Genomic DNA, 17,106 nt, shown 5'->3' with positions numbered 1-17,106 from the left:
AGAGGCAGAGCCCTTAACCATTACGCCAACTACTACTGTATATCTACTATATATATATATATATATATATATATATTTATATATATATATATATATATATATATATATATATATATATATATATATATATATATATATATATATATATATATATATATACATACATATATATACACACACACTGTGTGTGTGTGTATATATACTGTATATATACATATTATTTATGATAATATTTATTATTTTATTGTTTATGTATGTACATATATCAAATGGTGCACGGAGCCGCCGCTAAAGTGTTCAAAATGCTATTTTGCGTTTTAATGTTAAAACATTAAATAGCGTTTTAACATTAATATTTAACATTAAAACGCAAATTAGCGTTTTAAACACGCGTGCCAGAAAGTTACAGTTAACAACGGTAAATAGTGATTTACCGTTGTTCTGTATGGCGCACCAGAATGTTACACTGGCTCCATGCGCCATTTAATCCTGTCCCGATTTCAAACAGGTAACAATCAAGGTCGGGGCAGGCAGCAGACAAGCATGGTCAGTTGGCAATCCGAGTCAGGGCAGGCAGCAGACAAGCGAGGATAGAAGACAATGCGGATAGGGACAGGCAGCAGACAGTAGAACGAGGACAAGCCGAGGTCAGTACCGAGGAGCGTGGAGCAGGAATGGTCAAACTAGCCGGGTCAGGATCAGATAAAACAACAAAGAAACAGAGTGCTGGCAATGCTAACGTTCACCGCTCTCCTACAGAGGTATTAGCGGGGAGCCTCCGTGCCAGGTGCCTTTTATAGGCCAGAGCTGAATGCGTGAACGCTAAACTTCCTGTATGCGAATGAAAACTTTAGCATTATGCTGCACACGCATGCACATTCCCGCAGCCATAGGAAACATCCCACAGCGGGTGATACACGCGCACCGTGTCATCCAGCCTCACCAACAGCACAGGACCTGAGCGGCAGGGACCAGCAACAGCTAAATGAACATGGCACATGGCCAGGTGACACCGAATGCGCCAAGCGGCCAGGTGAGACTGACAAATTTTTCTTTTTGTGGCAATATGGTGAAATAAAAAAAATATTGATTATCTAATTAATATGCAGTGTTAAAATCTTTGTTTTAAAGCAGTGTTCCCCAACCCTGTCCTCAAGGTCCACCAACAGTGCATGTTTTGTGGAAATCCACAAAGGTGGTTAATCAGCTCTGCTGAGACACTAATTACCTCACCTGTGAATGTTTGTGGTTTTTTTGCAAAACATGTACTGTTAGTGGGCCTTGAGGACGGGGTTGGTGAACACTGAAAGGATACCTGTGGTGAGGGTAAGAAGTTCTATTTAACTTATCTGGGGTTACTTCCAAATCCCCTCTCCCCCCCACCCGCAGTCTATCAGGTCTCTTAATGTGGTTCCGTTCCACTCCAGTGTGCCGCCGCCCACCTCCTCTATCGTGCATCTGTGGCTGGCAGTGCTGCTCGGATACCCCTTTTCAAAATCCGAATTGATTTGGATCCGGATACCCAGATATCCGATCCAAATCGGATATCCGAGTTTGAACTTTTGGAATCCGAATCGGATATCCGAACCCAGTATCCCAGATATCCGCCCGGATTCGGATATCCGGATAGAAAACCGGAAGTGGCCTTTAAATTGCTTTTAAAACATTTTTTAGAGTTAAAATCCCCCCCCCCCAAAAAAAAATGGCTGTCAGTTAACATCAGGACTAGGTTCCAGGCAGCGGTCGTGCAGCCCACATTGTCCAACCGCACATCTGGGACATGACAGTTTTCAGCCCAGACACCTCGAAAAAATTACGGAGCAATTGTGTTTTGGGTTAGGTGTATCAGTACAGCAACAGTGGCCCGTGGCACCCTGGCAGTGGGAGCAGCAAAGGCAGCAGGAGCAGGGCAATGCAGCAGCAGCAGCAGCAGGTGTAACATCTGCCAGGAGCATGCCGGACGTGGCACTTGGTGGCACTTGGCACGTGGCACGTGTCACTTGGCATGTGGCACTTGGCATGTGGCACATGGCATGTGCCAAGTGCCACGTGGCAAGGGCCACGTGTCAAGTGTCACTAGCTGTAGCCAGCTACAAAAAGAAAAAGGTTTTTTTTTTATTTATTTATATTAGCCAGGCCAGCGCTGCTGCTAAGGGTAGTGCTGGCGTTAGACTGCTAGCAAATAGAGTGAGCGGCCAGTAGTTAATATGGCCACTCTGCTCTCTAGAGAGGGCGGTGCTGCATGTGTGAGATGTGCACACCCCTCTCAACCGACAGTGATCCACAAAGCTTTTCTAGAAATTTCTCCTGTGTGCAGGTGGGGGAGTGGTTACATATAGACCACTAATTACTGGTTTCCTGTCAGAGAGCCCGGGGACAGCGGAGAGGAAGGATGGGGTAGAGATTTTTGCCCGGAGGCAATCGTGATATACTTTGGGGGACACGGAGAGCTGACAGGACCAAGTAGAGGCAAGAAGGGCAATATAACAGAGAGAGACACAGATGAGAGGTGTGAGAGAGGCTGTGAAGATAAGTGACTTTGCTGCCGTGGAAACCAGAGAGCATTCAGTCAGAGCTTGTACAGGCTGAGTAATCCAGTGAGTGATGTGGTAAAAGATAGCTCAGATACACCTTTAAAAGGAGAAATCAGAGCACACAAAGAGAGAAATAGAAACATTTTATGGAAAAGAAGCAAACAGGAAAAAGTGAAATGATGAAATAACATAAGCGAAACTACAGTCAGCAAATGTGTTATTTAAAGAATAGTGTCCAGATAAGACTAAAACTGTTTGAAAGCTGCTGAACAAAATTACTGTCAAATCTGAGATGTGGAGCCGCTGTGATGCATGATTCTGCCCTATGATTGGTGTTTATTTTCTACTGCCTAAGATGTAAAGTGAAGTATAAACATATCTATGCTGGAGAATATCACTATATCTGCTAACCAAAACTTTAATATTGAAAACGATACCATTAATGTTAGACTATTGTCAGCTGCAAATACCTCCAGCAAGTAAAGTCAGCTGTGTTATTCCTAACAAGTGTCCTTTTCCTATGTCCCCTGTGGCTCAAAGAATTATATGGTGCCTAGCAGATATGTGTGTATTCTCTTGTAGTGGTTCTGCACTGATTAAATAGAAAAGTTAAGAAGATCCTTACCTCAGTTATTAGTTCTTTGTTGCTGAAAAAGAAGAAGCATAGAAGTGGTTATAAATACATTCTTATCGGTTCAAAATAAGATAATTGAAAAATTACCTTTAACTTTACTGACGATATTCAAGCAGAAAGACTATAAAGAAAAGAGAATACTGTTATCCTGGATGTACATCTTTGTTTTCTTCAAAATATAACACATCTACATAAGAGCTAAAGAACTTTCCTTCTGAGTGTTAATAAGAAAGAGAGAGTTTTAGATCCTGGAGAGAAAGAAAAAGTTATTAGCAACCAGGCTACGGCTTCTAAGGATTTCCTGTGGATTACAAATTTGTATGATTTTATTAGGCCAAGGAGTACTTCGGGCACTGGATACCTGCATATTATCTTTGTCCTGGAACCTTTAGGAAGCAACGCACTTTTAGGAAGTCTTACAAAATAGATTTTTATTTACTCTATTCTCACTGAGCATTCTTGTTGAAACTCTGACAAGGGACAGAAAACTGTTAGTCAATTAATACTCAGTGGAGGTCTCATGCAAAGAACTGAAGACTGTTTAGGAAAGACTCAGCTCAGTTTGAAAACAATTAGAAAAATTGCATTTGGTAAACACTAAGGGCCTGATTCACAAAGCGGTGATAACAGTTAGCACGCTGGTGAAAAGTCCTTTATCATGTCTAAACTCAGTTTAGGCATGATAAGTTTAGGTGTGATAAGTTTAGGCATGATAAGTTTAGGTGTTATAAGTTTAGGCGTGTTAAGTTTAAGCACCAACTGGGTTAGCACCGCAGTGCACAGCTGATCAAAAGTTTTGCGCTAGCAAAGTCTGGTGCACTTCGCATAAAGTTTAATGGCGCTGCTTTGCGTGCGGGACTTTGCACGCGATCTAAACTTGCCTAAACTTATCATGCCTAAACTTATCACGCCTAAACTGGTTTTTCCCCAGCGTGGTGCAATGGTTATCACGCCTAAAGTCTCTAACTGGGTTAGCACCGCTTTGTGAATCGAGCCCTAAATATCCTTAAATGAAATTGTGATAGATGTTGAAAGCGCTAACAAAGAGCTCTTTTGCAGAACAAGTATTGCTCAATGTTGTCGAAGAAAAGAAGAGAGCAGATATTGATATTTATTAAAGAGAAAGAGTGATAGCATATTGTTATATTATAGGCAAGTAATTGGTGCATTTATAGATAGTTTCAGTCAAAACAACCCAAAGTGAAGAAGTTCGTTTTGGTTAGACAATTGTATATTTTATGGACATTGGTTGAACATTGTTTCCTTTAGTTAATAAATTGTTAACATTTTTCTTTAAAATAAGGAAGTAGCTTTCCGTTATTACAAATATCACACAGAAATAATATTAATCTTGTAGTAATCGAGAAATCGGTTACATAGCTACCTAATAAACAATAGAACATGTAGTGATAGTGAAAGTGTTAATCACTGAACAGCTTTAGGTTTATCACTGTATACAGCACTTGCTGTGAGAAACCGCGGAAGAGCCGCCGCCATGAGCCAGCGGCAGGCGGCTCTTTCCGCACACAGGGCTCCCACACACGGAGAGGCAGCCGCCTCCTCTCAACATGAGGCGGCTACCTCCGTGCTGGCTGCGGGTGAGGCGGCGGCTGCTACACATGCCCCCGCTGCGGAGACTCCACAGAGCGGGGCTGCGGTGGCTGGGACTCGTAGTCCCTCAGATTTTAGAGTGACGCGCGCGCGCGCACACTCAGGCAAAGCATTTAATGCTTCCTGGAAGGAGTCAGCTGACTGAGCTGGTCAGCTGACTCTAGCTCCACTTCCTATTGGTCCAGCACTGTGGGAGGTGCTGGAGTAGGATATGTGTATATATACTGCTGGCTGTTCACTTGCTCTTTGTCTGGCGTTGCGATCACATATGTGGGAGCACCCAGATCCGTAGTCAGATCCTTAAGTGTGCCGGGACCAGCAGGAGCTGTAATCCTACACTTAGCTAGATTATTGATAGCTAAAGTACTAGTTTGATTGTGATATCTGTTATGACTTTTGCCTGCCTCGACTATCCTCCTGAACTCTGACCTTGTACCTCGATATTTCTGATACTCTGTTGCCGAACCTCGGCTCGCTCCTAGACTCTGTTTCTGCCTCCTGATTTTGTACCCCGATATATCTGATACCCCGTTGCCGAACCCTGCCTGTACTTTGACTCCGCCTTTGCCTCCTGTAATTGTACTTTATCTGTCCGTGTGTTACGATCTGGCTTGTCCGACCTCGAGAACCGACCTCACGATTGGAGGCGGTTCCCAGTCCTGTTAGTGACACTTCTTCCTGAGTGTCACTCTCGGACTTTCCTTCCTACTGTCAGTCTGACTCCTCCCGTCTTGGAGAGCTCAGGTCTGCGGAAGGAATCCGTGCAGTTCTCCTTGCTGCACTGAGGCCTAGGCCTCCTAGTGTTACTGTTACACCAAACACTACACTCTACTCAGGTGAACAGAGGTTAGCTAGTATATTGGATTATCGGTGATACTGCAGATCACATATAATCTGGTATACGTCTGTATTCCCCGTGACACTGCAGATCACCGGTAATCAGACCTCTCTGTGCTTCACCGATCGTTACAGAACGCCAGACCACAAAACAGATGGAATCACGCGCTGATCCTCTGACTGTGCTTGCCACTTCGGTGGATAACATTCATCAAGCACTGGGCCAGCACAAAGCCTTAATTGATGCCCTATCTGGCACTGTGAAAACCCTCCAGACGTCGGTTGATTCAGTGCGATCCCCTCCTAGTGATGACATACGTATGCCTGTACCTGATAACTTTTCCGGCCACAAGTCTGACTTCCGGAATTTCAGGAGTAGAGTGTTGTCGTATTTCGAGTTAAGACCCCGATCCTCGGGGACTGAGACCCAACGGGTCATCTTTATTAAAACTTTGCTGACTGGGGACTCCCAGTCTTGGGCATACAACCTGCCCTCTACCGATACTGCTCTGACCTCGGTAGAGAAATTATTTGAGGCCATGGCCATAATTTACGACGACCCTGACCTTGCCGCGTCCTCAGAGCGGAAGCTCAAACTTCTGCGGCAAGGCAGAGGTTAGGTCGAGGACTATGCGGCAGAGTTCCGTAGGTGGTCAGTCACCTCTAGATTTGACAACTTCGCCCTAATGGACTACTTCTTGTCTGGGTTGTCGGAGGAGGTCTCCGACCTAATGTTAACTGTACCTGAACCCAAAACAGTTGATGAGGCCATATCCTCGGCCATTCGAGTAGATCGTAGGATACGCCATCAGAGGCAGGCTAGGGGTAGTCACCGTGTCAGGGTGACTTCATACGCGGCACCGGCTGCTGCATCCTCAGTAACAGCGTCCCCGCCTGTCTCACCTTCTCCGGCCTTGCCACCACCAGAGCCAATGCAAATTGGTCGATCAAAACTGACCCAGGTGGAGCGAAGGCGGAGAATGACGGAACAACTGTGCTTATACTGTGCAGAGGCAGGGCATAGGGTACGAAACTGCCCTAACAGGTCGGGAAACGGGTCTGCCTAGGAGTAGTGGGGGGTGACACCCTAGGCACACAAACCTCACCCCTTAAAGAAAGAAAATTACTTCTCCCTTGTACTGTCACATGGGATGATAAGTCTGTAGCCACTGAAGCTTTTATTGACTCCGGCTCAGCGGTTAACTTTTTGAACTTTGAGTTTGCTCAGGAGTTGGGTTTACCACTCACTCCCGTGAGACCCCCCATTCAGGTCACGGCAGTGGACGATTCCCCTTTGCAGCGGAATCATGCCCTGTCACAAACTCCACTTGTGAAGCTCACCATAGGGGTATTGCACGGGGAATTGTTACAATTTTTTGTTTTACACATGTCAACCTCCACTATTATCCTAGGCATGCCATGGCTGCAGGTTCATTCTCCACAGATAGACTGGGCCACAGGGCAGTTGACAGCATGGTCTCCTCATTGTTTCCAGCAATGTTTGGGGAGGCTGACATTAGGTCAAACCAAGGTGCAGGTGAAAGGTGTACCGGAACAATACTCAGATTATGCCGATGTGTTTTGTCCCAAGGCTGCGGATAAATTACCCTCGCACCGTCCGTTTGACTGTCCCATTGACCTCCGTTCTGGTTGTATGCCTCCTCGTGGCCACTTATATAACTTATCTGGCCCCGAGAAATTAGCCATGCAGGAGTATATCCGTGAGAACTTGGCCAAGGGCTTCATTCGGCCGTCCCGGTCACCTGCTGGGGCAGGCTTCTTTTTTGTTAAGAAAAAAGACGGGGGTTTACGGCCTTGCATCGACTATCGGGGCCTTAACAAGATCACAGTGAAAAATCGCTACCCGTTGCCACTTATAGACGATTTGTTCACACAGGTCACGGAGGCTAGGATATTTTCGAAACTGGACCTACGGGGGGCATACAATCTGGTGCGCATAAGAAAGGGCGACGAATGGAAGACGGCCTTCAATACCCCTGATGGGCATTATGAGTACAGGGTGATGCCCTTCGGGTTATGTAATGCCCCGGCCGTCTTCCAGGAACTCATCAATGAGGTTTTCCGGGAGGTCTTAGGGAAGTTCGTTTTAGTCTATTTAGACGACATTCTCATTTTTTCTAACAACCTGTTGGAACACAGAACCCATGTCAGGATGATATTAGACAAACTGAGGCAGAACTTGTTGTACGCCAAACTCGAGAAGTGTATTTTCGAGGTCACGTCGGTTGCCTTTCTGGGGTATATAGTCTCCACCTCAGGTCTGTCTATGGACCCTGCCAAGGTCTCCGTGGTCCTGGAGTGGCCGCAGCCGGTGGGGTTAAAGTCGCTACAACGGTTCTTGGGGTTTACGAACTATTATAGAAGGTTTATAAAGGGGTACTCCACAGTAGTCGCCCCCCTCACTAGCCTTACTAAGAAAGGGGCAGACACCACTCATTGGCCTCCCGAGGCCTTACAGGCATTTTCTAAGTTAAAAGGGTTGTTCTGCTCAGCACCCATACTCAGACACGTGGACACTTCCTTCCCGTTTATTGTCGAGGTAGACGCCTCGGAAATCGGGGTGGGGGCTGTGCTGTCCCAGCGTTCTGGTCTCCAGGGTAGATTACACCCGTGTGCCTACTTTTCCCGGAGATTCTCTCCGGCAGAAAGAAACTACGATATAGGCAACAGAGAACTCCTAGCCATCAAATTGGCCTTTGAAGAGTGGCGTCACTGGCTAGAGGGAGCTGAGCACACTATCACGGTCTATACCGACCACAAGAATCTGGAATATATCGAGGGGGCTAAAAGGTTAAGCCCTCGGCAGGCTCGATGGTCTCTATTTTTCTCAAGGTTTACATTTTTGATTACGTACACGCCAGGTAGTAAGAATACCAAGGCTGATGCACTCTCTAGGTGTTTCGAGCCGGAGACAGCACAGCCCTCTATTCCCGAAACCATTGTCCCACGAAGAGTGGTCTTGGCCGCTACGGAGACTTGGGAGGACTGGAAGGAGACGTTGAGTCCTTTCCAGCAGGATATCCCGGAGGGGAAGCCAGACGGGGTACTGTTTATCCCGCTACCATTCCGCCTCCAGATCCTGGAGATGGTCCATTCTCATAAAAATGCGGGACATCCTGGGGCGTCTAGAACGCAGGATCTTGTGGCCAGATGTGCATGGTGCCCTTCATTGGCAGCTGACTGTAAGGAATTTGTCAGGGAATGTGCGGTGTGCGCAAAAAGCAAACCCTCCCGGCTGGCATCTGTAGGTACATTGCAGCCTTTGCCCACCCCGAATGAACCATGGACCCACTTGTCCATGGATTTTGTGGGGGAGCTTCCTAGGTCCGAAGGCATGTCAGTCATTTGGGTGGTGGTCGACCGTTTCAGTAAAATGGCCCACTTCGTGCCCCTGAAGGGACTACCCTCGGCCCAGGAACTGGCCGATTTATTTATCACCCATGTCTTCCGTTTGCATGGCATTCCAGAAGACATAGTTTCCGATCGGGGAGTCCAGTTTGTTTCGAAATTTTGGAGGGCATTCTGTCACCAAATTGGCATGAAACTGTCGTTCTCCTCGGGTTACCACCCACAGACAAACGGCCAGACGGAAAGGGTCAACCAATCGTTAGAACAATTTTTGAGGTGTTACGTTGCCGAGGCGCAGAATGATTGGGTTAAATTTTTACCGTATGCAGAGTTTGCCCATAACAACCTAAAGAGTGCTTCTTCAGGTTTCTGCCCATTTCAGATTGTAACCGGTAAACTACCTAAATTTTCTCTATTGCCAATTTCGTCCACTCCATTTCCCACCTTGGAAGCTTGGCAAAGGTCATTTAGGGACATGTGGGGGACCATTAAGAACAACTTGGTAAAAGCATTTCAGAGTCAGAAAGGTCAGGCTGACAAAAGACGCTCGATAGAGTGGAAGTTTCAACCAGGAGATTTGGTTTGGGTGTCAACCCGTCACCTGACCTTGAAACAACCTTCTGACAAGCTTGGCCCCAGGTTTGTGGGTCCATTCCCGGTAGTCAGGAGGATTAATAATGTTACCTATACCATTGACCTTCCCACCAGCATGCGGGGGGTAAGGTCCTTCCACGTGTCTCTTCTTAAACCCGCAGCTCAGGTGGGTCCTACTCCTCCTCCTCCCGTGTTGGTAGATGCCCAACCCGAATATGAAGTAGAGAAAGTATTGGATTCACGCCGGGTACAGAACTCTGTACAGTACCTCGTACACTGGAAAGGGTACGGCATTGAGGAGAGGCAATGGGTACCTGAGAACCGCATGCATGCGGATGACTTAGTGAGGGAGTTTCATGCCTTACATCCAGGAAAACCTGGAAGGAGCTGTCCGGAGTCCACTTCCCGCGGGGGGGTACTGTGAGAAACCGCGGAAGAGCCGCCGCCATGAGCCAGCGGCAGGCGGCTCTTTCCGCACACAGGGCTCCCACACACGGAGAGGCAGCCGCCTCCTCTCAACATGAGGCGGCTACCTCCGTGCTGGCTGCGGGTGAGGCGGCGGCTGCTACACATGCCCCCGCTGCGGAGACTCCACAGAGCGGGGCTGCGGTGGCTGGGACTCGTAGTCCCTCAGATTTTAGAGTGACGCGCGCGCGCGCGCACTCAGGCAAAGCATTTAATGCTTCCTGGAAGGAGTCAGCTGACTGAGCTGGTCAGCTGACTCTAGCTCCACTTCCTATTGGTCCAGCACTGTGGGAGGTGCTGGAGTAGGATATGTGTATATATACTGCTGGCTGTTCACTTGCTCTTTGTCTGGCGTTGCGATCACATATGTGGGAGCACCCAGATCCGTAGTCAGATCCTTAAGTGTGCCGGGACCAGCAGGAGCTGTAATCCTACACTTAGCTAGATTATTGATAGCTAAAGTACTAGTTTGATTGTGATATCTGTTATGACTTTTGCCTGCCTCGACTATCCTCCTGAACTCTGACCTTGTACCTCGATATTTCTGATACTCTGTTGCCGAACCTCGGCTCGTTCCTAGACTCTGTTTCTGCCTCCTGATTTTGTACCCCGATATATCTGATACCCCGTTGCCGAACCCTGCCTGTACTTTGACTCCGCCTTTGCCTCCTGTAATTGTACTTTATCTGTCCGTGTGTTACGATCTGGCTTGTCCGACCTCGAGAACCGACCTCACGATTGGAGGCGGTTCCCAGTCCTGTTAGTGACACTTCTTCCTGAGTGTCACTCTCGGACTTTCCTTCCTACTGTCAGTCTGACTCCTCCCGTCTTGGAGAGCTCAGGTCTGCGGAAGGAATCCGTGCAGTTCTCCTTGCTGCACTGAGGCCTAGGCCTCCTAGTGTTACTGTTACACCAAACACTACACTCTACTCAGGTGAACAGAGGTTAGCTAGTATATTGGATTATCGGTCATACTGCAGATCACATATAATCTGGTATACGTCTGTATTCCCCGTGACACTGCAGATCACCGGTAATCAGACCTCTCTGTGCTTCACCGATCGTTACACTTGCTAGGCCAGAAGCACTGGAGCATGTCTCTCAGTGAGCAATGACAAGCAAGGACGATATTTCTCATCATGGCACCCCTCCTTATTATACAGGGGGGCCTGGCCAGGGTTCCTTTCTGTGATTACGTGCTAGGGCTTAGGCTGGGAGTCCTCTGATTGGCTCAATGACGTCATGGACGTCATCTTCTTAGTTACAGTATCTCAATAGTCGGATATCCGTGGATATCAGTGAATATCTGGGTTGCCTGCCAACTATCCGCAGATTGCTATCCGGATTTGGGCCCAGGTATCCGGAATCCAAATCCGGTCAGATAGCTGAAAAAGTTCGGATTATCTGGGTAGTTCGGGTGTCCAAAATCTTGCTGAGCACCACTGGTGGGTGGGAGCACTATGTCCATGTTGTGCAGAATGCTCCCGACTATGATTGTTTTTGTTTTGAAGGATCTTTGTTTTAAAGGATACCTGTGGTGAGGGCAAGAAGTTCTGTTTAAGTTATCTGGGGTTTCTTCCAAATCCCCCCCCCCCCCACCCGCAGTCTATCAGGTTTTTAAATGTGGTTCTGTTCCACTCCAGTGTGCCGCTGCCCACCTCCTCTATCGTGCCTCTGTGGCTGGGAGCATTCTGTCCATGTTGTGCAGAATGCTCCCAACTATGATTGAGGAGGTGCGTGGCCGGGGTCCTTTAAAAACATTTTTCAAAACCTGTGTTAAAGTGAATATTGAGCGCTAGTCTACTTTAAGGGATCCAGCAGGAATCCTTATAGGGAACAGTTCTCCAAACACAGCACCCTTTATAGCACAAAGTGTTGTGATTGGTTGAATCTGAAACCTAGCAGTTAGAGAGGGTGATGTCCACCCTATCACATTAGCAGAATTTCCCTATGACTGTTGAAGAGGTGAATTACCCTACAAGGCTCATGGGTGCTTTGAATCACTACACATCAGGAAGTGCGTTGCCGCAAGAGGTGAACTGGGGGACTGGGCGTGACTAGCGGCCAGGTGGTGTGACACAACCTGCGTCATGAGATTCGCCACCATGACAACTGGCTACACATCAGGACTCGCATGGGCAGCACATGGGTTTGTAGGGTTCTGGGCAGCTATAATCCCTCCCTGCGTTTGCCTATGACTCTAGTGGCTGGTAATGTCATTGTGTCAAGGCAGTTATGCATGGAAATTAAGGATGCAGTATACTAACACCAGAAATAGTAGTAGGGATTAGACTGTGAGCTCCTCTGAGAACAGTCAGTGATATGACTGTGTACTCTGTAAATATGGTAGCACATTAGACTATGACTATGAGTCAACAGTACAGTGTGTCTGCTGTGGCATAACATTTATTCTGTGGTGTTAAAATGCTTTCATAAGCTAAAAGTCAGCAGGACAGGTGCCTTTTATAGGCCAGAGCTGAATGCCTTAAGGCTAAACTTTGTGCATGCAAATGCAAACTGTAGCATTAAGCTGCACACGTATGCACATTCCCCCAGCCATAGGAAACATCCCACAGCGGGTGACACCCGCGCACCGCATCATCCGGCCTTACAAACATCACAGGACCTGAGCAGCAGGGACCAGCAACGGCTGAATGAACATGGCACATGGCCAGGTGACACCAAGACCACCAAGCGGCCTGGTGAGTGACAATTTTTCTTTTTGTGGCAATATGGTGAAATAAGAAAAATATTGATTCATTAATATGCAGTGTTAAAATCTTTGTTTTAAAGGATACCTGTGGTGAGGGCAAGAAGTTCTGTTTAACTCCAAATCCACCCTCTCCCCCACCCGCAGTTTATCAGGTCCCTTAATGTGGTTCTGTTCCACTCCAGTGTGCCGCTGCCCACCTCCTCTATCGTGCCTCTGTGGCTGGGAGCATTCTGTCCATGTTGTGCAGAATGCTCCCGACTATGATTGAGGAGGTGCGTGGCCGGGGTCCTTTAAATACATTTTAAAAACCAGTGTTAAAGTCAGGGCCGGATTTGTACTTTTTACTACCCAAGGCCCACCTTCATCAACCCCCCCCCCCCCCCCCCCAAGTCTCAATAGAGCTTGTACATGTGAAATAGCCCTGCATATGATTAGCTACAATACAGGACAAAAGCTGGTCTCATGGTGGGTTGGGGTAATTATATTTTTTCACCATCACATGCCCAATAAGGAATTGTGTTCACATTTGTTTAGGTGTACCTGAGATGAGAAGTGTCTCAGGTTCTATACTTATCTGGGGCTTCCTTAAGCCCCCTTGAGGCTGCTCAGTCCCTTGTCGTCTTGCCGGGTAGCTCTGGTCCCCCGCAATTCAGTCTGAAAGCCTGGCTGAGTCTCGTATGCGCACCTGGCCAGGCATGCGTAACATGGCACGACTTGGCCAGGCTTTTGGGCAGTATTGCAAGTGACAGGAGCCACCCAGGGAGACAGCAAGGGACTGAGCGGTCTCAAGGGGGCTTAAGGAAGCCCCAGGTAAGTATAGAACCTGAGACACTTCTCATCTCAGGTTCCCTTTAAGGCAGACATACATTTTTTTTAATTAAATGAGTCTGCAGGAACTATTCATGGACAAGTACAATTTTTACCATACCACCCAACCAGTAACACTCTTGCACAAAATGCATAGTTCAATAATTTCTTTCTGTCCTCATTCACACTGGGCAACATATGCACAAACGCAGTTTCATGCATGCATTGCAACACAGGGAAGTGCACATCACAATGTTCTAAATTGCAAGCGTCTGCCATTCCATTCAAAAAATATAATACGAATTCCTTTTTTTGTATAGCGCTTCTCTCCTGTCGGACTCAAAGCGCTTGCAAGGCAGCCACTAGAGCACACTCAGTAGGCAGTAGCAGTGTTAGGGAGTCTTGCCCAAGGTCTCTTCACTGAATAGGTGCTGCCATACTGAACAGGAAGAGCCAAGATTCAACCCCTGGTCACCTGTGTCGGAGGCAGAGCTCTTAACCATTACACTATCCAGCCAAATGTGTGCGTAATGTGCTAGGATATTTCCGACTGCGCTATAATGCAACACACGGGAATGCACCCCGCAGTGTGAATGGTAAGTCTATAGACTTTCATGTTGCCTGCATTATCAACACTATGTGCAGTGCTGTCAGTCATGATACACATAGGGTTTGATTTACAAAGTCGTGCTAACTGTTAGCACGCTGGTGAAAAGCCCATTATCACGCCTCAACTCAGTTGAGGTGTGATAAAATAAACTCGCGCGCAAAGCCATTAAGCCCTATACCGGACTTTGCGCGTGTAAAACTTTACAGGCAAAACTTTACGCCCGAGTTTTTTCCCTCAAAGCGGTGCTACCCTACTTAGTGTATTGCTTATCACTTCACGCCCAAAAGTCTTTAGGTGTGCTAACTACGTTAGCACCACTTTGTGAATCAAGCCCATAGAGTGAATGAGCCCTAAAGCAATACAAACTGCCAACATAATAGAGTCTTCAGCAATGAATGGCCAAACAAACCAATGCAGTTGTGCTGGAACTTTTAACATCTAACCACCTTTATAACACAGCATAAAAAGCAAACATATCTCCATTGTTCAGATCACAAGACACTTTTTATTAACCAGTTCGGCCTATCTAGGCACTGCTGCTGCCGCCGCCTCGTGCGCGCGATCGGGCGCGCCCCCGCGCGTGCTCCCGCTGCCCGCCGCTAGCCCTCCGATCAGTGAATGGGAATATAATTCCCATTCACCGATCTAACTTCCCCGCAGAAATACCGACACTTTCTCTCCAGAGAGCGCGGTATTTCTGCTCCCAGGAAACTTCTCCCCAGCATTTTAGTTCCTGGATTCGAGATCGTTCGCATCCAGGACTTTTTTCACTGTGGCCATCTTGTGGCCAAATAGTAAACTGCACCCACATACATTTTTAATAAAAAAATACATTTAAAATTAGCAGTTTCCCTCCCACACCAAAAATTACCCACATACACTTTTTTTATTAAAAAAAAAATACAATTAAAAAAAAACCAAAAACAACATAAATAGTTACCCAAGGGTCTGAACTTTTTAAATATGCATGTCAAGAGAATATGTTATTATATTATTTAAAATTATAAGCTTATATATAGTGATGGATGCAAATTGAAAAAATGCACCTTTATTTCTAAATGAAATATCGGCACCATGAATTGTGATAGGGACATCGTTTAAATGGTGTAATAACCGGGACAGATGGGCAAATAAAATACATGCATTTTAATTACGGTAGCGTATATTAATTTCAAACTATAATGGCCAAAAACTGAGAAATAATGAATTTTTTCCGTTTTTTTCTTATTCTTCCTGTTAAATGCATTTACAGTAAAGTGGCTCTTAGCAAAATGTACCTGTGACAATCCAGCCCTGCGATCCCGTCGAGATCTGCTCCCGTTAGCGTACGCAGGAAGTACGGGCGCAGACGGACAACGAGACCGGTTGCTGGATCGTCAGAGGTAAGAAGAAAAGGGCGACAGAGCGTGCCAATCCCGTCTAATCTGCTCCCGTTAGCATACGCAGGAAGTACGGTGAACAGACTGACAATAAAGATTGGTCGCGCAGCTGCCGACAATATGTAATGGGACAAACATCCACCAATCCCGTATTACTAGGCCACTGTTGCCATGCAGGTCTCATGCACTAGAGACTGCTGGAGGCAAATTCACTGTGTGCGTAGTAAACAGTTAAGATTGGTTGGAGGTGCCCATACATGTACAATTCTGATTGTATATAAAATCGGTAAACTAAAAATATCGATTTCGCGCTGGAAATCGGGTAAATAAAGTAGACTGCCACCACTCTCTCAAGTTCAGGGAGGAAAGAGACTCCCGCTATCATAATACGGTAGCCAGCCCAATCACGTTCAACACGCTCAAGTCACCATTCGGGGAATAGTCACTTCCGACGGCTTAAAGACTGTGAGCAATGTGACGTTAAAGAAAGGTTGCTGGGTCCCTATATGATGCAATCTCGAATTGTCTTTACAATCGAGGAACGAAAGTTATCGATTTCGCACAGGAAATCTGGTACTAGCTAATCCTAGAAGGAAGAAACGGTTATTTACAACCTAGCTAGCAAATCAACAATCACAAGCAAATCATAAAACAATGCGGTAGTATGACTGACTCTTCAGAGGGCAGATTCGTTATAGCAGCAATCAGATGACCAGAAAAGGCACACAACTGAACGATAAAATCGTTAGTTTATTTCTAAACTACATACACACAGCTTATTTCAGAACAGATTGATTGGACAGAGAGAAGAGAGGAAGAGAAACAGAATGTCTGATTATATACAGTTCAAATACCGTTATTGGTAGTCCATGCGGCAATCGCAAGTCTTTGGCGAAAGTCCCAAAATGGCGGTTGCCATGCGGCCAACAGGCCTTTGTTAGAAAGTTCAAAGATGGAGGTTGGCCCGTGTCCCAGCGGGCTGCCAGGATGTTACTAGGCATCAGATTGAAGGTAAAGGACACTGGACTTTTGGATCATGTCAGTTTTGTTCCTCACTGTAGGTGGGAGGAGTTATGACACATACAAGTCCAGCCTTGCAATTTGAATAAGGCAATGCCCCCTTAGGCAGGGAGAGGTTTTGGGCCAATTCATATTTTGCCCGCTCTCAGCATGCCCGTAGGTAATATCAAGAACCCGAATGAATATTCACAATCAGCGTAAGTGTGTGAATCTGCTAATACCAAACACGAGGAGTCTGGATCGCTAATAGCACCGTCCCCCCCTTTCACCTTACTGGCACTGGTTCCGAAAGATCCAGAGGGCTGAAAATCTCTCAGGACCAGTGTCATGTGGAATCTAATAAACTCCGTGAATTTGAGGGAACTGCGATCTTGGGAACACCAGAAATATTACCAAATTGTGCATATTTATTAAATACAGTTTCTACAGTTTGGTTCAATCTTTGGGTGCCCAGATGGCGTGATAAGGATCATTCCTGTCTCCTTTCAACTCAGGCCACAAGGCAGCTAGGTGTCGGACTCCTGGTGGGTCGG

At 46.6% G+C, this 17,106-nt stretch overlaps 1 protein-coding gene across 1 annotated transcript in view; it reads right to left on the bottom strand.

Annotated features, from left to right (window-relative positions):
- LOC137504005 (alcohol dehydrogenase 1-like) overlaps window positions 1-17,106 on the bottom strand; it is a 101,966-nt gene that overhangs the window by 77,241 nt on the left and 7,619 nt on the right. Inside the window, exons 2-3 of the mRNA XM_068231896.1 lie at window positions 3,256-3,289; window positions 3,160-3,181 (exon numbers count right to left, since the gene is read on the bottom strand). The gene's annotated coding sequence lies outside the window, so the exon portion shown is untranslated. The remainder of the gene's footprint in view (window positions 1-3,159; window positions 3,182-3,255; window positions 3,290-17,106) is intronic.

This window comes from Hyperolius riggenbachi, chromosome 1 (assembly GCF_040937935.1).
Source record: "Hyperolius riggenbachi isolate aHypRig1 chromosome 1, aHypRig1.pri, whole genome shotgun sequence".
In the NCBI taxonomy this organism is placed as follows: domain Eukaryota; kingdom Metazoa; phylum Chordata; class Amphibia; order Anura; family Hyperoliidae; genus Hyperolius; species Hyperolius riggenbachi.
Note: the sequence above shows the minus strand (reverse complement) of the source record. Positions and strands in the feature narration are given on the sequence as shown.